At 47.6% G+C, this 25,028-nt stretch overlaps 4 non-coding genes across 4 annotated transcripts; all 4 read left to right on the top strand.

Annotated features, from left to right (window-relative positions):
• The first annotated feature begins 6,457 nt into the window (after positions 1–6,457).
• Positions 6,458–6,621, top strand: LOC135008132 (U1 spliceosomal RNA). Its single transcript, XR_010207948.1, has one exon. It is a non-coding gene; the product is annotated as a U1 spliceosomal RNA (small nuclear RNA).
• A 152-nt stretch (positions 6,622–6,773) lies between these two features.
• Positions 6,774–6,936, top strand: LOC135008117 (U1 spliceosomal RNA). The gene has a single exon (XR_010207934.1). It is a non-coding gene; the product is annotated as a U1 spliceosomal RNA (small nuclear RNA).
• Positions 6,937–7,607: 671 nt separating this feature from the next.
• Positions 7,608–7,769, top strand: LOC135008062 (U1 spliceosomal RNA). The gene has a single exon (XR_010207880.1). It is a non-coding gene; the product is annotated as a U1 spliceosomal RNA (small nuclear RNA).
• A 152-nt stretch (positions 7,770–7,921) lies between these two features.
• LOC135008263 (U1 spliceosomal RNA) lies at positions 7,922–8,084 on the top strand. Its single transcript, XR_010208070.1, has one exon. It is a non-coding gene; the product is annotated as a U1 spliceosomal RNA (small nuclear RNA).
• Positions 8,085–25,028: the final 16,944 nt, after the last annotated feature.

Genomic DNA, 25,028 nt, shown 5'->3' with positions numbered 1-25,028 from the left:
TTCTATTCCAACCAGCCAGTGTTGGAGAGATGGTCTGCCAGATTACTTAATGCATACCAGAACCATAACTAGACTTTTTGGTGCCCTGTGACAGAGAATTATATGCCCACCCCCCCATTTTTGCAATATGGACAAAAGGTGCATGCCTTGTGGGGAAGGGGCATAACAAGATTGGTCTCAGAGAAAGCACATGAGATATGAAGATATATCTAGTATACTTGACACTCAATGGTTTGTGGTATTGCCGGGGTGCCCTCCTTAAATGCATATACAGTCACACATGGCATGTTTGTGTAAATGGCATATCAGCAGTCAGCACTAACTGGTGACATGCCATTTGTACAAGTAAGCCATGTGTGACTAATATATAAACATACTTTATTAAATAACACCTCAAACTATCATACCCAGGATTCAAACCTATAACCTGTTAAATTCTAATCAAACACCCTACCCATTGAGCTACTTGATCCTGCATCTATTCTAACCTCCAAAAACAGATTCAGTTGCATTTTCCAGCGTGTTTTGTTTGCGCCTTTGCAAATGTCTTACATCGACAAACTTATTTAGTACTATTTTGCAAATAGGGTTACATTGTCGCAACATTGTGTTCCCTAATTGCTTGATTTTTTAAATGCAAAAATTGATAAAGACACCTGATAATTGCTCTGTGGAGTCTTCTTTTGTGTCTACTTCTTATCTACATTTAATTCCCTACCTATAATCAAGGCATTTTTAAATGCTGGGCGCTGCCAGGACGTGAGGCCTACCTAGTCTTTAGATCTGAATTTGAATGTACTTGTGAACTAACTTAATTTCCTACTTCTAAATTCATTCCTAAATTCACTACTTACATTAATCCTGTAGTTGGGCATTTTGAGCCTTCAATTGTGGGCATTGTTTTGTGTCCAGACCAGCAGCTGGTGGTGTGCATTTGCTGGAAAGGCATCGAAGACCTCCGATATGCTGCATCTCCTGATGTGTGTCTGCCTCAAGTGGCTGTCAGCAAATGCATGCTAGACACCCCATTCCAAGCTGATTGTGACATCACGGAACATGCATCATAGAACAGGCATGCTAGAACATGGGTCTTCAACCTGCGACCCTCCAGCTGCTGTGGAACTACATATCCCAGCATGCCCTGCCTCAGTTTTAGCATACCTTAATAGCAAAACTGTGGCAGGGCATGCTGGGATGTGTAGTTTCACAGCAGCTGGAGGGCCACAGGATGAAGACCCATGTGCTAGAACCAAACCGCAGGTACATTGAATGCTAGCAAGCTGAATGTTTAAATCCTTTTTGTTCCGCAGCATTCCAATGCGGAAGATTCCATGGAACTAAAGATTATTCCATTGAGAAGGACATGCTGCCTGGATGACTGCACTGTGCAAATTAAATCACGGAGCCAGTTGGCTTGTGGGTGGCTCTGGTGACTGGGTGGTTGGGTGGGCGGTGTGTCGGAGGTGGAGCACATGCAAATGAATGTGTATCATCCAGCTAGTGAGAGAGAAAACTCATGCAGGAGTGTGCCTGCTTGTCAGTGAGTTATGCACCTTGCCAGACGTCAAATCTACATGGAGCAACTGGAGGGGACAAGAGCAGGTTTGGAAAATATAGACAGAAGAGCATATATGCTGGCGCATTCTCCATGATTGTGTCAGCTTATGTTTTGGTGCACTGCACTTTCCTCCACTAAGTTTTAGCCATTTTGTTTAAACGCAAGTGTAGTTGCTTCTCGCTCTTTTGGCTGTGATATTGTATCGTGGTTGAAGAGTCTGCTGGAGGGATTGTTTTCTTCATCGGCGAGAGACTGAAGATATTCCAGGATGGAAGGCTTGGGAACACTATCCGTTTTTCAGTTGTGGAAGAGTTGAAAGACCGGATTGGACTACATTCTATAGTAAAGGGTATCTTTGTATTTATTAATCCTCCCTTTATATGTGTCTGTCTTTCAATAAAGCTTTGGGCTTGTGATTCCGTCACCCTCTTACACTCCACACCCATAGCCTTATTAACTATTGTATTGTTTAAATGTATAGTGCAGTTCATGATTTATAGTGTAGGCTGGCCTATGCTATAGTTCTTGAACTGTACTATACCGACAGCATTTGTATTGTGTTTTGGCTGTGCTGCAACACAGTACTTATGTGTGTAATGTTTATGTATGTTTTTTTGCTTCTTTATGTCAATAAAGACTGCTTTTTCAATCCAATATCTGAAAACAATCAATGTTTATCTTTGATGGCAATAGAAGTGGTATGATATTTGCTGCTTTTGAAAGGCAATATCTGATATGTCCCCTATCTGGGAACCATATATTAAATGGCTTTTCAGAAAAGGGAGATGGGAGAAGAGCTTTCAGTACTTGTAGGACCGATGCACATTTCCTATTCTAGCCTCCAAAAACAGATTCAGTTGCATTTTCCAGCGTGTTTTGGATGCGCCTTTGCAAATGTCTTACATCGACAAACTTATTTAGTACTATTTTGCAAATAGGGTTACATTGTTGCAACATTGTGTTCCCTAATTGCTTGATTTTTTAAATGCAACAATTGATAAAAACACCTGATAACTGCTCTGCGGAGTCTTATTTTGTGTCTACTTCTTATCTACATTTAATTCCGTACCTCTAATCAAGGCATTTTTAAATGCTGGCGGCTGCCAGGACGTGAGGCCTACCTAGACTTTAGATCTGAATTTGAATGTACTTGTGAACTAACTTAATTTCCTACTTCTAAATTCATTCCTAAATTCACTACTTACATGAATCCTGTAGTTGGGCATTTTGGGACTTCGATTGTGGGCATTGTTTTGTGTCCAGACCAGCAGCAGGTGGTGTGCATTTGCTGGAAAGGCATCGAAGACCTCCGATATGCTGCATCTCCTGATGTGTGTCTCCCTCAAGTGGCTGTCAGCAAATGCCTGCTAGACACCCCATTCCAAGCTGATTGTGACATCACGGAACATGCATCATAGAACAGGCATGCTAAAACATGGGTCTTCAACCTGCGACCCTCCAGCTGCTGTGGAACTACACATCCCAGCATGCCCTGCCTCAGTTTTAGCATACCTTAATAGCAAAACTGTGGCAGGGCATGCTGGGATGTGTAGTTTCACAGCAGCTGGAGGGCCACAGGATGAAGACCCATGTGCTAGAGCCAAGCCGCAGGTACATTGAATGCTAGCAAGCTGAATATTTAAATCCTTTTTGTTCCGCAGCATTCCAATGCGGAAGATTCCATGGAACCAGAGATCCTTCCATTGAGAAGGACATGCTGCCTGGATGACTACACTGTGCAAATTAAATCACGGAGCCAGTTGGTTTGTGGGTGGCTCTGGTGACTGGGTGGTTGGGTGGGTGGTGTGTCGGAGGTGGAGCACATGCAAATGATTGTGTATCATCCAGCTAGTGAGAGTGAAAACTCATGCAGGAGTGTGCCTGCTTGTCAGTGGGTTATGCACCTTGCCAGACGTTAAATCTACATAGAGCAGCTGGAGGGGACAAGAGCAGGTTTGCAAAATATAGATAGAAGAGCATATATGCTGGCGCATTCTCCATGATTGTGTCAGCTTATGTTTTGGTGCACTGCACTTTCCTCCACTAAGTTTTAGCCATTTTTGTTAAGCTCAAGTGTAGTTGCTTCTCGGCCTTTTGGCTGTGATCTTGTATTGTGGTTGAAGGGTCTGCTGGAGGGAGGGATTGTTTTCTTCATTGGCGAAAGACCAAAGATATTCCAGGATGGAAGGCTTGGGAACACTATCCGTTTTTCAATTGTGGAAGAGTTGAAAGACCGGATTGGATTACATTCTATAGTAAAGGATGTCTTTCTATTTATTAATCCTCCCCTTATATGTGTCAGTCTTTCAATAAAGCTTCGGGCTTGTGATTCCCTCACCCTCTTACACTCCACACCCATAGCCTTATTAACTGTTGTATTATTGTACAGTTTAAATGTATAGTGCAGTTCATGATTTATAGTGTAGGCTGGCCTGTGCTGTAGTTCTTGAACTGTACTATACCGTCAGCATTTCTATTGTGTTTTGGCTGTGCCGCAACGCGGTACTTATGTGTGTAATGTTTATGTATGTTTTTTTGCTTCTTTATGTGCATCGGTCCTACAAGTACTGAAAGCTCTTCTCCCATCTCCCTTTTCTGAAAAGCCATTTAATATATGGTTCCCAGATAGGGGACATATCAGATATTGGATTTCAAAAGCATCAAATATCATACCACTTTTATTGCCATCAAAGATAAACATTGATTGTTTTCAGATATTGGCTTGAAAAAGCAGTCTTTATTGACATAAAAAAAAACATACATAAACATTGCACACATAAATACAGTGTTGCAGCACAGCCAAAACACAATACAAATGCTGACGGTATAGTACAGTTCAAGAACTACAGCACAGGCCAGTCTACACTATAAATCATGAACTGCACTATACATTTAAACTATACAATAATACAACAGTTAATAAGGCTATGGGTGTGGAGTGTAAGAGGGTGAGGGATTCACAAAATCAAAGCTTTATTGTAACACAGACACATATAAGGGGAGGGTCAATAAATAGAAAGATATCCTTTACTATAGAATGTAGTCCAATCCGACCTCTGTGCTCTTCCACAACTGAAAAACAGATAGTGTTCCCAAGCCTTCCATCCTGGAATATCTTTGGTCTTTCGCCAATGAAGAAAACAATCCCTCCCTCCAGCAGACCCTTCAACCACGATACAAGATCACAGCCAAAAGGCCGAGAAGCAACTACACTTGAGCTTAACAAAAATGGCTAAAACTTAGTGGAGGAAAGTGCAGTGCACCAAAACATAAGCTGACACAATCATGGAGAATGCGCCAGCATATATGCTCTTCTATCTATATTTTGCAAACCTGCTCTTGTCCCCTCCAGCTGCTCTATGTAGATTTAACGTCTGGCAAGGTGCATAACCCACTGACAAGCAGGCACACTCCTGCATGAGTTTTCTCTCTCACTAGCTAGATGATACACAATCATTTGCATGCGCTCCACTTCCGACACACCACCCACCCAACCACCCAGTCACCAGAGCCACCCACAAGCCAACTGGCTCCGTGATTTAATTTGCACAGTGTAGTCATCCAGGCAGCATGTCCTTCTCAATGGAAGGATCTCTGGTTCCATGGAATCTTCCGCATTGGAATGCTGCGGAACAAAAAGGATTTAAATATTCAGCTTGCTAGCATTCAATGTACCTGCGGCTTGGCTCTAGCACATGGGTCTTCATCCTGTGGCCCTCCAGCTGCTGTGAAACTACACATCCCAGCATGCCCTGCCACAGTTTTGCTATTAAGGTATGCTAAAACTGAGGCAGGGCATGCTGGGATGTGTAGTTCCACAGCAGCTGGAGGGTCGCAGGTTGAAGACCCATGTTTTAGCATGCCTGTTCTATGATGCATGTTCCATGATGTCACAATCAGCTTGGAATGGGGTGTCTAGCAGGCATTTGCTGACAGCCACTTGAGGGAGACACACATCAGGAGATGCAGCATATCGGAGGTCTTCGATGCCTTTCCAGCAAATGCACACCACCTGCTGCTGGTCTGGACACAAAACAATGCCCACAATCGAAGTCCCAAAATGCCCAACTACAGGATTCATGTAAGTAGTGAATTTAGGAATGAATTTAGAAGTAGGAAATTAAGTTAGTTCACAAGTACATTCAAATTCAGATCTAAAGACTAAACACAAAACACAAAATAAGACTCCACAGAGCAATTATCAGGTGTCTTTATCAATTGTTGCATTTAAAAAATCAAGCAATTAGGGAACACAATGTTGCGACAATGTAACCCTATTTGCAAAATAGTACTAAATAAGTTTGTCGATGTAAGACATTTGCAAAGGCGCAAACAAAACACGCTGGAAAATGCAACTGAATCTGTTTTTGGAGGTTAGAAAAGATGCAGGATCAAGTAGCTCAATGGGTAGGGTGTTTGATTAGAATTCAACAGGTTATAGGTTTGAATCCTGGGTATGATAGTTTGAGGTGTTATTTAATAAAGCATGTTTATATATTAGTCACACATGGCTTACTTGTACAAATGGCATGTCACCAGTTAGTGCTGACTGCTGATATGCCATTTGCACAAACATGCCATGTGTGACTGTATATGCATTTAAGGAGGGCACCCCGGCAATACCACAAACCATTGAGTGTCAAGTATACTAGATATATCTTCATATCTCATGTGCTTTCTCTGAGACCAATCTTGTTATGCCCCTTCCCCACAAGGCATGTACCTTTTGTCCATATTGCAAAAATGGGGAGGGGGGGGGGGGCATATAATTCTCTGTCACAGGGCACCAAAAAGTCTAGTTATGGCTCTGGTATGCATTATGTAATCTGGCAGACCATCTCTCCTTTACTTGACAGAGATGTGCCTGAGCAGCGGCCCTCCCCAGCCCTATCCCAAATCATACTTATTTTGCATAGGAGATACCATGGTCATGAAGATTGTTCTCCCAGGGTGAGGTTCATTCATTGCATTCTGGGTATGCTGACCCCTGTGATTTCCCCAAATGTGGGAAACTCGACTGCATTATTTGTGGTAGTGGGGGACTGTGTTTGTGCTTTCCTCTGGTCAGCTCTGGTAAAAGTCAGATTTCTTTGTCTCAGATCTTCCTCTAGCCTTGTTCTTCTTTCGAGAGTTCCCTTGTGCTGCCTCAGTTGGATCTCTTTCACTTGACAGGGGGGTGCCCGAGCAGCGACCCTCCCCAGCTCTAGCCCAACTCCTACTTACCTGCCAGGTGAGATACTATGATCATGAAGGTGCTTCTCCCAGGGCAAGGCTCACCCATTGCACTCTGGGTGTGCTGCTCCTGCGATTTCCCCAAATGTGGGAAACTTGACTGCATAATTTGTGTTTCCCCTGGTCGGTTCTCGTATAATTCAGATCTCTTTGTCTCAGGTCTCTCTCCAGCCTAGTTTGCTGTCTGTTTCCACTTCTCTTTTCTTGAGCCGCTCCCTTCTATGCCCTTGCGCACTATCCTTACTTCTCCCGTCTGCTTACTTTGTGCCTTCCAATGCACAATGCAAACTACAGGTAGTGCTGCAGGGCCCACACCCTTTTACTTGCCTTACAGAGCAGCTCTGGAGCTGTTACAGAGCCCAGCTACTGCAAGAAATCAGCTTGAATGCTTCAGGGGCTGAGGCATAGCCAACATGAGCCCCACACCGAAGGAGGGTGGAGGTGTTTAATGCGGACTAGGGCTCATCCAAGCGCCGCAAAAGGCCGCCATGCCCTGCACGCCCCTTTTCTCTTTTCACATGCAGACGAGGGTTGAAGCCAACTTTGACCCACTGCTTGGATGACATCACCATATGCAAATCCATCTGCTGCAGGCCTTCCCCCAGGAATGCTTGCACTAGTTGTTGCATTTGGTTTGTTGTTTGGGGGTGCTTCAGTATTAGGCAGCCTTCTGCCCTCCCATGTTCATCTGAAAATATGTGTTCTCCCTGCAGTTGTTGTCCCCAGATGAGAGTTCCCTTGTGCTGCCTCAGTTGAATCTCCTTTACTTGACAGAGATGTGCCTGAGCAGCGGCCCTCCCCAGCCCTATCCCAAATCATACTTATTTTGCATAGGCGATACCATGGTCATGAAGATTGTTTTCCCAGGGTGAGGTTCATTCATTGCATTGGGTATGCTGACCCCTGTGATTTCCCCAAATGTGGGAAACTCGACTGCATTATTTGTGGTAGTGGGGGACTGTGTTTGTGCTTTCCTCTGGTCAGCTCTGGTAAAAGTCAGATTTCTTTGTCTCGAATCTTCCTCTAGCCTTGTTCTTCTTTCGAGAGTTCCCTTGTGCTGCCTCAGTTGGATCTCCTTCACTTGACAGGGGGGTACCCGAGCAGCGACCCTCCCCAGCTCTAGCCCAAATCCTACTTACCTGCCAGGTGAGATACTATGATCATGAAGGTGCTTCTCCCAGGGCAAGGCTCACCCATTGCACTCTGGGTGTGCTGCTCCTGCGATTTCCCCAAATGTGGGAAACTTGACTGCATAATTTGAGTTTCCCCTGGTCGGCTCTCGTATAATTCAGATCTCTTTGTCTCAGGTCTCTCTCCAGCCTAGTTTTCTGTCTGTTTCCACTTCTCTTTTCTTGAGCTGCTCCCTTCTATGCCATTGGGCACTATCCTGACTTCTCCCGTCTGCTTACTTTGTGCCTTCCAATGCACAATGCAAACTACAGGTAGTGCTGCAGGGCCCACACCCTTTTACTTGCCGTACAGAGCAGCTCTAGAGCTGTTACAGTGCCCAGCTGCTGCAAGAAATCAGCTTGTATGCTTCAGGGCCTGGGGCATAGCCAACATGAGCCCCACACCGAAGGAGGGTGGAGGTGTTTAATGCGAACTAGGGGTCATCCAAGCGCCGCAAAAGGCCGCCATGCCCTGCACGCCCCTTTTCTCTTTTCATATGCAGTTGAGGGTTGAAGCCAACTTTGACCCACTGCTTGGATGACATCACCATATGCAAATCCATCTGCTGCAGGCCTTCCCCCAGGAATGCTTGCACTAGTTGTTGCATTTGGTTTGTTGTTTGGGGGTGCTTCAGTATTAGGCAGCCTTCTGCCCTCCCATGTTCATCTGAAAATATGTGTTCTCCCTGCAGTTGTTGTCCCCAGATGAGAGTTCCCTCGTGCTGCCTCAGTTGAATCTCCTTTACTTGACAGAGATGTGCCTGAGCAGCGGCCCTCCCCAGCCCTATCCCAAATCATACTTATTTTGCATAGGAGATACCATGGTCATGAAGATTGTTCTCCCAGGGTGAGGTTCATTCATTGCATTCTGGGTATGCTGTGTCACGATCCGGGTATCTGGACGCCATTTCTTACCCATCAGATGCCTCCTAAGGCTGGCTCAGCGCTCCAGGACCGGATCCCATCTGTTATCCTGATGTGTACATTCCTGTATCCTCTCCTGTCACTCTGGGACGCTGTCACAGTAAACGCCATATTACACCTGGCATGGCGTCTCCCGCGGCCTCCGCCGCCGTCCCTGAACTTCTGCATGCAGAGTGTCTGAGTGGCAATTACGTCAGCCGCGGCCTCCGCTGTGTCCGCGTGGTTGGATGTGCATCTGTCAGCCTGGCGCCTCCTGTCTCCGGTGGCCGGCGCCGCCATTACTGTTTTCATTACCACATGGATTACAAACCAAACTTCCCTCCAAGTGTCTGCATGGGCGCAGCCATCTTGGATTCTGTCAGCTGATCATTTCCACCAATCTGTTCTCAGTATTGATAATCTGCATAATTGCCTAGCCAATCCCTTCCTTGCTGCAGGTATAAATACACTGTGCCTGAGCAAGGAAGGCGTCAGTGCTTTGGTTGTCAAACCTAGTTCCTGTTTGTCTCTCTCCTGTGATTGTCTTCCAGGTTCCAGCTCCTGTCTCAAGACTTCCACCATAGAGATCCGCACCAGCATTCCACCTGCGGTGTAGCCTGACTCTCCAATCCATTGTGGATTCATCTGTTTCCAGCTACAACATTACCTGCTTCCAGCTCAGCTTCCAGCAGAGTACAGCTTCCCTTAAAGGGCCGGTGTCCTTTCTACACTTTACCACTCTCCACCGGTATTATTATTTCTCCGCTCTCAAGTTCTACATTTCAGTTCATATTTCATCGCTCCCAAGTTCATTTATTATTTAACTGGTTCCAGCCAGTATCCACTCCGTGCTAACAACAGTCTGGTTCCAGCCAGTATCCACAGCAGCTGTTTTATCTTCAGCAACCCAGCTTTTCCTGGAACACCAGCTGGCACAATCCTGGGTTATCTCCATTGCTACAGTCGGGCCTGGTAAGGACTTTCCATCTAGAAGATCATAAGAACTATCTCACACTACCAGTGCCCTGTGGCTCCTGCCATCCTGTAGTACCCAGGAACTGTATTTATTCTTTGCTGACTTTTACGTTTTCTTTTACTGCTGCTGTGTTGCGGAGTTGTCATAATAAACATCATTGACTTTTATCCAAGTTGTCGTGGTCACGCCTTCGGGCAGTTATTATTCATGTTACTTACATGTCCAGGGGTCTGATACAACCTCCCAGGTTCCGGTACATCTCAGCCCCTACAACTGAGGCTGCCTCCCATCAGCTCAGGCCCTCAGTTGTGACAGTAAGCACTGACCTAATGAATCCAGCCGGAGACCAGGATCAAGCGGCCAGGCCGATGCAAGAACTGGCAGCCCGACTAGAACATCAGGAGGCTGCACAGGGCCACATCATCCGCTGTCTCCAGGATCTCTCTACTCGGCTGGATGGGATTCAGACAACTCTCCGTGGATCAGGCGCGTCTGGTGCGTCAACCACAGTGACTCCAGCTATAACCCCACCCACCTTACCAATTTCTGCTCCACGTCTTCATCTTCCAACGCCAGCAAAATTTGACGGATCTCCAAGATTCTGCAGGGGATTTCTCAACCAGTGTGAGATTCAGTTTGAGCTACAACCTGGCAATTTTCCCAGTGACCGTACAAAAATTGCCTACATTATTTCTCTTCTCAGTGGCTCAGCCCTTGATTGGGCATCACCGTTATGGGAGAGGTCCGACACCCTGCTATCTTCCTACACTGCCTTCGTGTCAACATTCAGGCGCATCTTCGACGAGCCAGGCCGGGTAACCTCAGCTTCATCCGAGATTCTCCGTTTACGCCAGGGGTCACGTACTGTAGGACAATATCTGATACAGTTCCAGATCCTGGCATCTGAACTGGCATGGAACGACGAGGCCCTGTATGCTGCATTCTGGCATGGCTTATCTGAGCGTATTAAAGATGAGTTAGCTACCAGAGACTTACCTTCTAAGTTAGATGAGCTAATCTCACTCTGCACGAAAGTTGATTTACGTTTCAGAGAGAGAGCAACTGAGCGTGGAAGATCATCTGCTCCAAAATCTTCTGCTCCTCCTCCTCGTCAACTGTCACCATCTAAAGATGAGCCCATGCAACTTGGCCGTTCCCGTTTAACTCCTGCTGAGCGCCGAAGACGTCTCTCCGAGTTTCTCTGTCTCTATTGTGCAGCTCCGTCTCACACCATTAATGCCTGTCCCAAACGTCCGGGAAACTCCAAATCCTAGCTCGCCAAGGAGAGGGCCGGCTAGGAGTAATGATCTCCTCTCCATCTCCTCAAGATTGTAATCTCCCAGTCTCGCTTCAAGTTGCTCAACGTTATCGGAACGTCATTGCTTGATTGGACGACTACGCAAATCCTGGCATGGGATTCCTCCTGTGCTGAGACATGTTTGTTTAAAGTATTGCCTCTCTGTTCTTCCTCCCCCAGGTCGTCTGATGTTCCACCTCCTCCATATCAAGATTTCACGGATGTGTTCAGTAAAGCTTCTGCTGATATCCTTCCTCCTCATAGAGAATGGGACTGTCCGATTGATCTCGTTCCAGGGAAGGTTCCACCTCGAGGCCGAACTTATCCGTTGTCTCTGCCTGAGACGCATTCTATGGAGGAATATATTAAAGAGAACCTAGCAAAGGGGTTCATTCGACCTTCTTCTTCTCCAGCCGGCGCAGGCTTCTTTTTTGTAAAAAAGAAAGATGGTGGTCTGCGGCCGTGCATCGACTACAGAGGTTTGAACGACATTACCATCAAGAACCGTTATCCTTTACCCCTGATAACTGAGCTCTTTGACAGAGTTAGCGGAGCTACCATCTTTACAAAGCTGGACTTGCGAGGTGCATACAATCTCATCCGGATCCGTGAGGGTGACGAGTGGAAGACCGCCTTTAACACCCGTGACGGACATTATGAGTACCTCGTCATGCCCTTCGGATTGAGCAATGCTCCAGCTGTCTTCCAGCATTTTGTCAATGAGATCTTCAGAGACATTCTATACCGTCATGTCGTGGTCTATCTAGACGATATCCTCATTTTTGCCAACGATTTAGAGGAACATCGTTTTTGGGTTAAAGAGGTTCTGTCCCGTCTCCGTGTCAATCATCTCTATTGTAAATTAGAAAAATGCGTCTTTGAAGTCAAGTCCATTCCGTTTCTAGGGTACATTGTGTCCGGTTCCGGACTAGAGATGGATCCTGAGAAACTACAAGCAATCCAAAATTGGCCGGTACCCTTAACCCTCAAAGGGGTCCAGAGGTTCTTAGGGTTCGCCAACTATTACCGAAAGTTTATACGAGACTTTTCCACCATTGTGGTGCCTATTACTGCTTTCACTAAGAAGGGTGCTAACCCGTCCAAGTGGTCTGAAGAAGCCATGCAAGCATTTCATCTTTTAAAACAAAGGTTCATCTCTGCGCCTGTTCTGAAACAGCCTGACATCGACTCTCCTTTCATCTTAGAGGTGGATGCCTCCTCCGTTGGAGTAGGAGCGGTGTTATCTCAGAGGGCTAAAGATGGCCATTTACACCCTTGCAGTTTCTTCTCCCGGAAGTTCTCCCCAGCTGAGCGCAACTATGCCATTGGCGACCAGGAGTTGCTAGCCATCAAGCTCGCTCTAGAAGAGTGGAGGTATCTGTTGGAGGGAGCTTCTCATTCAATCACCATACTTACAGACCACAAGAACCTTTTATACCTGAAGGGCGCACAATGTCTCAACCCTCGTCAGGCCAGATGGGCACTTTTCTTTTCCAGGTTCGACTTTAAACTCCAGTTCTGTCCGGGCTCTCAGAATCGCAAGGCCGATGCCCTTTCCCGCTCATGGGAGCAAGAAAATGAGTCAGAGTCTTCAGACAAGCATCCTATTATAAATCCATTGGCATTCTCCACGGTAGGGATGGACTCTACGCCCCCATCAGGGAAAAGTTTTGTGAAGCCGATGCTAAGGAAGAAGCTCATGCATTGGGCCCATGCTTCCCGTTTTGCCGGACATACAGGTATCCAAAAAACCCTGGAGTTTATCTCTAGGTCCTATTGGTGGCCAACTCTGAAAAAGGACGTCTTGGAGTTTATTGCATCTTGCTCAAAGTGTGCCCAACATAAAGTATCCCGCCAGTCGCCTGCGGGGCAACTGGTTCCACTATCCGTTCCCCGTCGACCATGGACCCACTTGTCGATGGATTTCATTACAGACTTACCCATGTGCAACAAGTTCAATACCATCTGGGTGGTAGTTGACCGGTTCACCAAGATGGCACACTTCATTCCTCTCACCGGTCTTCCGTCAGCTTCCAAGTTGGTTCAAGTATTCATACAAGAGATCTTCCGACTCCACGGTCTTCCTGAAGAAATTATCTCAGATCGAGGAGTTCAATTCACAGCCAAATTCTGGCGAAGTTTATGTCAAGTCCTCCAAGTCAAGCTAAAGTTTTCCACGGCTTACCATCCTCAGACCAATGGTCAAACCGAGAGGGTGAATCAGGACTTGGAGGCCTTCCTCCGCATCTATGTGTCCTCCTTTCAAGATTGAACAAGTCATCAATCCTGTTGCTTACAGACTCCAGTTGCCTCCCTTCTTAAAAATACCCAGGACATTCCATGTTTCCCTGTTGAAACCGCTGATCTTGAATCGGTTTCATTCCTCACTTCCTCCAACTCCGAAAGTCCAAACTCAACGAGGCGTTGAGTATGAAGTGGCCAAGATCCTGGACTCACGTCACCGTTACGGTCAACTACAATATCTTATTGACTGGAAGGGTTATGGTCCTGAGGAACGTTCATGGACCAATGCTTCTGATGTCCATGCTCCTGCCTTGGTCCGGAGATTCCATTCCAAGTTTCCTCAAAAGCCAAAGAAGTGTCCTGGGGCCACTCCTAAAGGGGGGGGTGCTGTCACGATCCGGGTATCTGGACGCCATTTCTTACCCATCAGATGCCTCCTAAGGCTGGCTCAGCGCTCCAGGACCGGATCCCATCTGTTATCCTGATGTGTACATTCCTGTATCCTCTCCTGTCACTCTGGGACGCTGTCACAGTAAACGCCATATTACACCTGGCATGGCGTCTCCCGCGGCCTCCGCCGCCGTCCCTGAACTTCTGCATGCAGAGTGTCTGAGTGGCGATTACGTCAGCCGCGGCCTCCGCTGTGTCCGCGTGGTTGGATGTGCATCTGTCAGCCTGGCGCCTCCTGTCTCCGGTGGCCGGCGCCGCCATTACTGTTTTCATTACCACATGGATTACAAACCAAACTTCCCTCCAAGTGTCTGCATGGGCGCAGCCATCTTGGATTCTGTCAGCTGATCATTTCCACCAATCTGTTCTCAGTATTGATAATCTGCATAATTGCCTAGCCAATCCCTTCCTTGCTGCAGGTATAAATACACTGTGCCTGAGAAAGGAAGGCGTCAGTGCTTTGGTTGTCAAACCTAGTTCCTGTTTGTCTCTCTCCTGTGATTGTCTTCCAGGTTCCAGCTCCTGTCTCAAGACTTCCACCATAGAGATCCGCACCAGCATTCCACCTGCGGTGTAGCCTGACTCTCCAATCCATTGTGGATTCATCTGTTTCCAGCTACAACATTACCTGCTTCCAGCTCAGCTTCCAGCAGAGTACAGCTTCCCTTAAAGGGCCGGTGTCCTTTCTACACTTTACCACTCTCCACCGGTATTATTATTTCTCCGCTCTCAAGTTCTACATTTCAGTTCATATTTCATCGCTCCCAAGTTCATTTATTATTTAACTGGTTCCAGCCAGTATCCACTCCGTGCTAACAACAGTCTGGTTCCAGCCAGTATCCACAGCAGCTGTTTTATCTTCAGCAACCCAGCTTTTCCTGGAACACCAGCTGGCACAATCCTGGGTTATCTCCATTGCTACAGTCGGGCCTGGTAAGGACTTTCCATCTAGAAGATCATAAGAACTATCTCACACTACCAGTGCCCTGTGGCTCCTGCCATCCTGTAGTACCCAGGAACTGTATTTATTCTTTGCTGACTTTTACGTTTTCTTTTACTGCTGCTGTGTTGCGGAGTTGTCATAATAAACATCATTGACTTTTATCCAAGTTGTCGTGGTCACGCCTTCGGGCAGTTATTATTCATGTTACTTACATGTCCAGGGGTCTGATACAACCTCCCAGGTTCCGGTACATCTCAGCCCCTACAACTGAGGCTGCCTCCCATCAGCTCAGGCCCTCAGTTGTGACAGTAAGCACTGACCTAATGAATCCAGCCGGAGACCAGGATCAAGCGGCCAGGCCGATGCAAGAACTGGCAGCCCGACTAGAACATCAGGAGGCTGCACAGGGCCACATCATCCGCTGTCTCCAGGATCTCTCTACTCGGCTGGATGGGATTCAGACAACTCTCCGTGGATCAGGCGCGTCTGGTGCGTCAACCACAGTGACTCCAGCTATAACCCCACCCACCTTACCAATTTCTGCTCCACGTCTTCATCTTCCAACGCCAGCAAAATTTGACGGATCTCCAAGATTCTGCAGGGGATTTCTCAACCAGTGTGAGATTCAGTTTGAGCTACAACCTGGCAATTTTCCCAGTGACCGTACAAAAATTGCCTACATTATTTCTCTTCTCAGTGGCTCAGCCCTTGATTGGGCATCACCGTTATGGGAGAGGTCCGACACCCTGCTATCTTCCTACACTGCCTTCGTGTCAACATTCAGGCGCATCTTCGACGAGCCAGGCCGGGTAACCTCAGCTTCATCCGAGATTCTCCGTTTACGCCAGGGGTCACGTACTGTAGGACAATATCTGATACAGTTCCAGATCCTGGCATCTGAACTGGCATGGAACGACGAGGCCCTGTATGCTGCATTCTGGCATGGCTTATCTGAGCGTATTAAAGATGAGTTAGCTACCAGAGACTTACCTTCTAAGTTAGATGAGCTAATCTCACTCTGCACGAAAGTTGATTTACGTTTCAGAGAGAGAGCAACTGAGCGTGGAAGATCATCTGCTCCAAAATCTTCTGCTCCTCCTCCTCGTCAACTGTCACCATCTAAAGATGAGCCCATGCAACTTGGCCGTTCCCGTTTAACTCCTGCTGAGCGCCGAAGACGTCTCTCCGAGTTTCTCTGTCTCTATTGTGCAGCTCCGTCTCACACCATTAATGCCTGTCCCAAACGTCCGGGAAACTCCAAATCCTAGCTCGCCAAGGAGAGGGCCGGCTAGGAGTAATGATCTCCTCTCCATCTCCTCAAGATTGTAATCTCCCAGTCTCGCTTCAAGTTGCTCAACGTTATCGGAACGTCATTGCCCTCCTTGATTCCGGAGCAGCTGGGAACTTTATTACCGAAGCCTATGTTAAACGGTGGTCCCTACCCACCGAGAGACTTCCTTCGTCCATTTCTTTAACTGCCGTGGATGGCAGCAAAATTTTTGATGCAGTTATTTCTTTAAGGACTCTACCAGTTCGTCTGAGAGTGGGAGTTCTTCATTACGAACTTATTTCTTTTTTAGTGATTCCAAGAGCCACACATCCTGTGGTCCTGGGCCTTCCATGGCTCCGTCTTCACAATCCTACAATTGATTGGACGACTACGCAAATCCTGGCATGGGGTTCCTCCTGTGCTGAGACATGTTTGTTTAAAGTATTGCCTGTCTGTTCTTCCTCCCCCAGGTCGTCTGATGTTCCACCTCCTCCATATCAAGATTTCACGGATGTGTTCAGTAAAGCTTCTGCTGATATCCTTCCTCCTCATAGAGAATGGGACTGTCCGATTGATCTCGTTCCAGGGAAGGTTCCACCTCGAGGCCGAACTTATCCGTTGTCTCTGCCTGAGACGCATTCTATGGAGGAATATATTAAAGAGAACCTAGCAAAGGGGTTCATTCGACCTTCTTCTTCTCCAGCCGGCGCAGGCTTCTTTTTTGTAAAAAAGAAAGATGGTGGTCTGCGGCCGTGCATCGACTACAGAGGTTTGAACGACATTACCATCAAGAACCGTTATCCTTTACCCCTGATTACTGAGCTCTTTGACAGAGTTAGCGGAGCTACCATCTTTACAAAGCTGGACTTGCGAGGTGCATACAATCTCATCCGGATCCGTGAGGGTGACGAGTGGAAGACCGCCTTTAACACCCGTGACGGACATTATGAGTACCTCGTCATGCCCTTCGGATTGAGCAATGCTCCAGCTGTCTTCCAGCATTTTGTCAATGAGATCTTCAGAGACATTCTATACCGTCATGTCGTGGTCTATCTAGACGATATCCTCATTTTTGCCAACGATTTAGAGGAACATCGTTTTTGGGTTAAAGAGGTTCTGTCCCGTCTCCGTGTCAATCATCTCTATTGTAAATTAGAAAAATGCGTCTTTGAAGTCAAGTCCATTCCGTTTCTAGGGTACATTGTGTCCGGTTCCGGACTAGAGATGGATCCTGAGAAACTACAAGCAATCCAAAATTGGCCGGTACCCTTAACCCTCAAAGGGGTCCAGAGGTTCTTAGGGTTCGCCAACTATTACCGAAAGTTTATACGAGACTTTTCCACCATTGTGGTGCCTATTACTGCTTTCACTAAGAAGGGTGCTAACCCGTCCAAGTGGTCTGAAGAAGCCATGCAAGCAATTCATCTTTTAAAACAAAGGTTCATCTCTGCGCCTGTTCTGAAACAGCCTGACATCGACTCTCCTTTCATCTTAGAGGTGGATGCCTCCTCCGTTGGAGTAGGAGCGGTGTTATCTCAGAGGGCTAAAGATGGCCATTTACACCCTTGCAGTTTCTTCTCCCGGAAGTTCTCCCCAGCTGAGCGCAACTATGCCATTGGCGACCAGGAGTTGCTAGCCATCAAGCTCGCTCTAGAAGAGTGGAGGTATCTGTTGGAGGGAGCTTCTCATTCAATCACCATACTTACAGACCACAAGAACCTTTTATACCTGAAGGGCGCACAATGTCTCAACCCTCGTCAGGCCAGATGGGCACTTTTCTTTTCCAGGTTCGACTTTAAACTCCAGTTCTGTCCGGGCTCTCAGAATCGCAAGGCCGATGCCCTTTCCCGCTCATGGGAGCAAGAAAATGAGTCAGAGTCTTCAGACAAGCATCCTATTATAAATCCATTGGCATTCTCCACGGTTTGGATGGACTCTGCGCCCCCATCAGGGAAAAGTTTTGTGAAGCCGATGCTAAGGAAGAAGCTCATGCATTGGGCCCATGCTTCCCGTTTTGCCGGACATACAGGTATCCAAAAAACCCTGGAGTTTATATCTAGGTCCTATTGGTGGCCAACTCTGAAAAAGGACGTCTTGGAGTTTATTGCATCTTGCTCAAAGTGTGCCCAACATAAAGTATCCCGCCAGTCGCCTGCGGGGCAACTGGTTCCACTATCCGTTCCCCGTCGACCATGGACCCACTTGTCGATGGATTTCATTACAGACTTACCCATGTGCAACAAGTTCAATACCATCTGGGTGGTAGTTGACCGGTTCACCAAGATGGCACACTTCATTCCTCTCACCGGTCTTCCGTCAGCTTCCAAGTTGGTTCAAGTATTCATACAAGAGATCTTCCGACTCCACGGTCTTCCTGAAGAAATTATCTCAGATCGAGGAGTTCAATTCACAGCCAAATTCTGGCGAAGTTTATGTCAAGTCCTCCAAGTCAAGCTAAAGTTTTCCACGGCTTACCATCCTCAGACCAATGGTCAAACCGAGAGGGTGAATCAGGACTTGGAGGCCTTCCTCCGCATCTATGTGTCCTCCTTTCAAGATTGAACAAGTCATCAATCCTGTTGCTTACAGACTCCAGTTGCCTCCCTTCTTAAAAATACCCAGGACATTCCATGTTTCCCTGTTGAAACCGCTGATCTTGAATCGGTTTCATTCCTCACTTCCTCCAACTCCGAAAGTCCAAACTCAACGAGGCGTTGAGTATGAAGTGGCCAAGATCCTGGACTCACGTCACCGTTACGGTCAACTACAATATCTTATTGACTGGAAGGGTTATGGTCCTGAGGAACGTTCATGGACCAATGCTTCTGATGTCCATGCTCCTGCCTTGGTCCGGAGATTCCATTCCAAGTTTCCTCAAAAGCCAAAGAAGTGTCCTGGGGCCACTCCTAAAGGGGGGGGTGCTGTCACGATCCGGGTATCTGGACGCCATTTCTTACCCATCAGATGCCTCCTAAGGCTGGCTCAGCGCTCCAGGACCGGATCCCATCTGTTATCCTGATGTGTACATTCCTGTATCCTCTCCTGTCACTCTGGGACGCTGTCACAGTAAACGCCATATTACACCTGGCATGGCGTCTCCCGCGGCCTCCGCCGCCGTCCCTGAACTTCTGCATGCAGAGTGTCTGAGTGGCGATTACGTCAGCCGCGGCCTCCGCTGTGTCCGCGTGGTTGGATGTGCATCTGTCAGCCTGGCGCCTCCTGTCTCCGGTGGCCGGCGCCGCCATTACTGTTTTCATTACCACATGGATTACAAACCAAACTTCCCTCCAAGTGTCTGCATGGGCGCAGCCATCTTGGATTCTGTCAGCTGATCATTTCCACCAATCTGTTCTCAGTATTGATAATCTGCATAATTGCCTAGCCAATCCCTTCCTTGCTGCAGGTATAAATACACTGTGCCTGAGCAAGGAAGGCGTCAGTGCTTTGGTTGTCAAACCTAGTTCCTGTTTGTCTCTCTCCTGTGATTGTCTTCCAGGTTCCAGCTCCTGTCTCAAGACTTCCACCATAGAGATCCGCACCAGCATTCCACCTGCGGTGTAGCCTGACTCTCCAATCCATTGTGGATTCATCTGTTTCCAGCTACAACATTACCTGCTTCCAGCTCAGCTTCCAGCAGAGTACAGCTTCCCTTAAAGGGCCGGTGTCCTTTCTACACTTTACCACTCTCCACCGGTATTATTATTTCTCCGCTCTCAAGTTCTACATTTCAGTTCATATTTCATCGCTCCCAAGTTCATTTATTATTTAACTGGTTCCAGCCAGTATCCACTCCGTGCTAACAACAGTCTGGTTCCAGCCAGTATCCACAGCAGCTGTTTTATCTTCAGCAACCCAGCTTTTCCTGGAACACCAGCTGGCACAATCCTGGGTTATCTCCATTGCTACAGTCGGGCCTAGTAAGGACTTTCCATCTAGAAGATCATAAGAACTATCTCACACTACCAGTGCCCTGTGGCTCCTGCCATCCTGTAGTACCCAGGAACTGTATTTATTCTTTGCTGACTTTTACGTTTTCTTTTACTGCTGCTGTGTTGCGGAGTTGTCATAATAAACATCATTGACTTTTATCCAAGTTGTCGTGGTCACGCCTTCGGGCAGTTATTATTCTTGTTACTTACATGTCCAGGGGTCTGATACAACCTCCCAGGTTCCGGTACATCTCAGCCCCTACAACTGAGGCTGCCTCCCGTCAGCTCAGGCCCTCAGTTGTGACAGTAAGCACTGACCTAATGAATCCAGCCGGAGACCAGGATCAAGCGGCCAGGCCGATGCAAGAACTGGCAGCCCGACTAGAACATCAGGAGGCTGCACAGGGCCACATCATCCGCTGTCTCCAGGATCTCTCTACTCGGCTGGATGGGATTCTGACAACTCTCCGTGGATCAGGCGCGTCTGGTGCGTCAACCACAGTGACTCCAGCTATAACCCCACCCACCTTACCCATTTCTGCTCCACGTCTTCATCTTCCAACGCCAGCAAAATTTGACGGATCTCCAAGATTCTGCAGGGGATTTCTCAACCAGTGTGAGATTCAGTTTGAGCTACAACCTGGCAATTTTCCCAGTGACCGTACAAAAATTGCCTACATTATTTCTCTTCTCAGTGGCTCAGCCCTTGATTGGGCATCACCGTTATGGGAGAGGTCCGACACCCTGCTATCTTCCTACACTGCCTTCGTGTCAACATTCAGGCGCATCTTCGACGAGCCAGGCCGGGTAACCTCAGCTTCATCCGAGATTCTCCGTTTACGCCAGGGGTCACGTACTGTAGGACAATATCTGATATAGTTCCAGATCCTGGCATCCGAACTGGCATGGAACGACGAGGCCCTGTATGCTGCATTCTGGCATGGCTTATCTGAGCGTAATAAAGATGAGTTAGCTACCAGAGACTTACCTTCTAAGTTAGATGAGCTAATCTCACTCTGCACGAAAGTTGATTTACGTTTCAGAGAGAGAGCAACTGAGCGTGGAAGATCATCTGCTCCAAAATCTTCTGCTCCTCCTCCTCGTCAACTGTCACCATCTAAAGATGAGCCCATGCAACTTGGCCGTTCCCGTTTAACTCCTGCTGAGCGCCGAAGACGTCTCTCCGAGTTTCTCTGTCTCTATTGTGCAGCTCCGTCTCACACCATTAATGCCTGTCCCAAACGTCCGGGAAACTCCAAATCCTAGCTCGCCAAGGAGAGGGCCGGCTAGGAGTAATGATCTCCTCTCCATCTCCTCAAGATTGTAATCTCCCAGTCTCGCTTCAAGTTGCTCAACGTTATCGGAACGTCATTGCCCTCCTTGATTCCGGAGCAGCTGGGAACTTTATTACCGAAGCCTATGTTAAACGGTGGTCCCTACCCACCGAGAGACTTCCTTCGTCCATTTCTTTAACTGCCGTGGATGGCAGCAAAATTTTTGATGCAGTTATTTCTTTAAGGACTCTACCAGTTCGTCTGAGAGTGGGAGTTCTTCATTCCGAACTTATTTCTTTTTTAGTGATTCCAAGAGCCACACATCCTGTGGTCCTGGGCCTTCCATGGCTCCGTCTTCACAATCCTACAATTGATTGGACGACTACGCAAATCCTGGCATGGGGTTCCTCCTGTGCTGAGACATGTTTGTTTAAAGTATTGCCTGTCTGTTCTTCCTCCCCCAGGTCGTCTGATGTTCCACCTCCTCCATATCAAGATTTCACGGATGTGTTCAGTAAAGCTTCTGCTGATATCCTTCCTCCTCATAGAGAATGGGACTGTCCGATTGATCTCGTTCCAGGGAAGGTTCCACCTCGAGGCCGAACTTATCCGTTGTCTCTGCCTGAGACGCATTCTATGGAGGAATATATTAAAGAGAACCTAGCAAAGGGGTTCATTCGACCTTCTTCTTCTCCAGCCGGCGCAGGCTTCTTTTTTGTAAAAAAGAAAGATGGTGGTCTGCGGCCGTGCATCGACTACAGAGGTTTGAACGACATTACCATCAAGAACCGTTATCCTTTACCCCTGATTACTGAGCTCTTTGACAGAGTTAGCGGAGCTACCATCTTTACAAAGCTGGACTTGCGAGGTGCATACAATCTCATCCGGATCCGTGAGGGTGACGAGTGGAAGACCGCCTTTAACACCCGTGACGGACATTATGAGTACCTCGTCATGCCCTTCGGATTGAGCAATGCTCCAGCTGTCTTCCAGCATTTTGTCAATGAGATCTTCAGAGACATTCTATACCGTCATGTCGTGGTCTATCTAGACGATATCCTCATTTTTGCCAACGATTTAGAGGAACATCGTTTTTGGGTTAAAGAGGTTCTGTCCCGTCTCCGTGTCAATCATCTCTATTGTAAATTAGAAAAATGCGTCTTTGAAGTCAAGTCCATTCCGTTTCTAGGGTACATTGTGTCCGGTTCCGGACTAGAGATGGATCCTGAGAAACTACAAGCAATCCAAAATTGGCCGGTACCCTTAACCCTCAAAGGGGTCCAGAGGTTCTTAGGGTTCGCCAACTATTACCGAAAGTTTATACGAGACTTTTCCACCATTGTGGTGCCTATTACTGCTTTCACTAAGAAGGGTGCTAACCCGTCCAAGTGGTCTGAAGAAGCCATGCAAGCATTTCATCTTTTAAAACAAAGGTTCATCTCTGCGCCTGTTCTGAAACAGCCTGACATCGACTCTCCTTTCATCTTAGAGGTGGATGCCTCCTCCGTTGGAGTAGGAGCGGTGTTATCTCAGAGGGCTAAAGATGGCCATTTACACCCTTGCAGTTTCTTCTCCCGGAAGTTCTCCCCAGCTGAGCGCAACTATGCCATTGGCGACCAGGAGTTGCTAGCCATCAAGCTCGCTCTAGAAGAGTGGAGGTATCTGTTGGAGGGAGCTTCTCATTCAATCACCATACTTACAGACCACAAGAACCTTTTATACCTGAAGGGCGCACAATGTCTCAACCCTCGTCAGGCCAGATGGGCACTTTTCTTTTCCAGGTTCGACTTTAAACTCCAGTTCTGTCCGGGCTCTCAGAATCGCAAGGCCGATGCCCTTTCCCGCTCATGGGAGCAAGAAAATGAGTCAGAGTCTTCAGACAAGCATCCTATTATAAATCCATTGGCATTCTCCACGGTAGGGATGGACTCTACGCCCCCATCAGGGAAAAGTTTTGTGAAGCCGATGCTAAGGAAGAAGCTCATGCATTGGGCCCATGCTTCCCGTTTTGCCGGACATACAGGTATCCAAAAAACCCTGGAGTTTATCTCTAGGTCCTATTGGTGGCCAACTCTGAAAAAGGACGTCTTGGAGTTTATTGCATCTTGCTCAAAGTGTGCCCAACATAAAGTATCCCGCCAGTCGCCTGCGGGGCAACTGGTTCCACTATCCGTTCCCCGTCGACCATGGACCCACTTGTCGATGGATTTCATTACAGACTTACCCATGTGCAACAAGTTCAATACCATCTGGGTGGTAGTTGACCGGTTCACCAAGATGGCACACTTCATTCCTCTCACCGGTCTTCCGTCAGCTTCCAAGTTGGTTCAAGTATTCATACAAGAGATCTTCCGACTCCACGGTCTTCCTGAAGAAATTATCTCAGATCGAGGAGTTCAATTCACAGCCAAATTCTGGCGAAGTTTATGTCAAGTCCTCCAAGTCAAGCTAAAGTTTTCCACGGCTTACCATCCTCAGACCAATGGTCAAACCGAGAGGGTGAATCAGGACTTGGAGGCCTTCCTCCGCATCTATGTGTCCTCCTTTCAAGATTGAACAAGTCATCAATCCTGTTGCTTACAGACTCCAGTTGCCTCCCTTCTTAAAAATACCCAGGACATTCCATGTTTCCCTGTTGAAACCGCTGATCTTGAATCGGTTTCATTCCTCACTTCCTCCAACTCCGAAAGTCCAAACTCAACGAGGCGTTGAGTATGAAGTGGCCAAGATCCTGGACTCACGTCACCGTTACGGTCAACTACAATATCTTATTGACTGGAAGGGTTATGGTCCTGAGGAACGTTCATGGACCAATGCTTCTGATGTCCATGCTCCTGCCTTGGTCCGGAGATTCCATTCCAAGTTTCCTCAAAAGCCAAAGAAGTGTCCTGGGGCCACTCCTAAAGGGGGGGGTGCTGTCACGATCCGGGTATCTGGACGCCATTTCTTACCCATCAGATGCCTCCTAAGGCTGGCTCAGCGCTCCAGGACCGGATCCCATCTGTTATCCTGATGTGTACATTCCTGTATCCTCTCCTGTCACTCTGGGACGCTGTCACAGTAAACGCCATATTACACCTGGCATGGCGTCTCCCGCGGCCTCCGCCGCCGTCCCTGAACTTCTGCATGCAGAGTGTCTGAGTGGCGATTACGTCAGCCGCGGCCTCCGCTGTGTCCGCGTGGTTGGATGTGCATCTGTCAGCCTGGCGCCTCCTGTCTCCGGTGGCCGGCGCCGCCATTACTGTTTTCATTACCACATGGATTACAAACCAAACTTCCCTCCAAGTGTCTGCATGGGCGCAGCCATCTTGGATTCTGTCAGCTGATCATTTCCACCAATCTGTTCTCAGTATTGATAATCTGCATAATTGCCTAGCCAATCCCTTCCTTGCTGCAGGTATAAATACACTGTGCCTGAGAAAGGAAGGCGTCAGTGCTTTGGTTGTCAAACCTAGTTCCTGTTTGTCTCTCTCCTGTGATTGTCTTCCAGGTTCCAGCTCCTGTCTCAAGACTTCCACCATAGAGATCCGCACCAGCATTCCACCTGCGGTGTAGCCTGACTCTCCAATCCATTGTGGATTCATCTGTTTCCAGCTACAACATTACCTGCTTCCAGCTCAGCTTCCAGCAGAGTACAGCTTCCCTTAAAGGGCCGGTGTCCTTTCTACACTTTACCACTCTCCACCGGTATTATTATTTCTCCGCTCTCAAGTTCTACATTTCAGTTCATATTTCATCGCTCCCAAGTTCATTTATTATTTAACTGGTTCCAGCCAGTATCCA

This window comes from Pseudophryne corroboree, unplaced genomic scaffold (assembly GCF_028390025.1).
Source record: "Pseudophryne corroboree isolate aPseCor3 unplaced genomic scaffold, aPseCor3.hap2 scaffold_222, whole genome shotgun sequence".
Classification (NCBI taxonomy): domain Eukaryota; kingdom Metazoa; phylum Chordata; class Amphibia; order Anura; family Myobatrachidae; genus Pseudophryne; species Pseudophryne corroboree.
Note: the sequence above shows the minus strand (reverse complement) of the source record. Positions and strands in the feature narration are given on the sequence as shown.